Consider the following 485-nt stretch of genomic DNA (forward strand, 5'->3'; position numbering starts at 1 on the left):
CGGTCACAGATCTATACAGAACATTGGAAAGTCTCCATCATCACCCAAATTACAACAACTTCTGCCAATAAGATTTTCACATAAAGAACTTTTCTTTGTGCTATAGGATTAATAAATAAGATGGTGGTCTCACATTTCTGGATGGTGGTCCTGTGCCAAATTATGTTGCCTTCTTAAAGATAAATAACAGGAAAACAAGACACCCCCCTTTTCCAAGAAAATATTTTACATCAATATACAGCACAATATGTGTATATAAGTATGTTTGTATACTCACCACTGTAAGCAAGGGTCAACAATCTTCAGTGTCATCATACAGGGGTCTTCACACGTGTACTGTCCTTCTGAGATCAACAAGACGACAATCGCCCCCAACTCGCTCCAACTTATCTTACTATTTAGACACAGAGTTGAGTTCTTACACTTTGAGGGGCTGCATTCCTCAACCATTTGTTTCTACTGGAGGACCACTAATCTGAAAAATA

Source organism: Dendrobates tinctorius, unplaced genomic scaffold, assembly GCF_039654945.1.
Source record: "Dendrobates tinctorius isolate UK_male_01 unplaced genomic scaffold, ASM3965494v1 ptg000211l, whole genome shotgun sequence".
Classification (NCBI taxonomy): domain Eukaryota; kingdom Metazoa; phylum Chordata; class Amphibia; order Anura; family Dendrobatidae; genus Dendrobates; species Dendrobates tinctorius.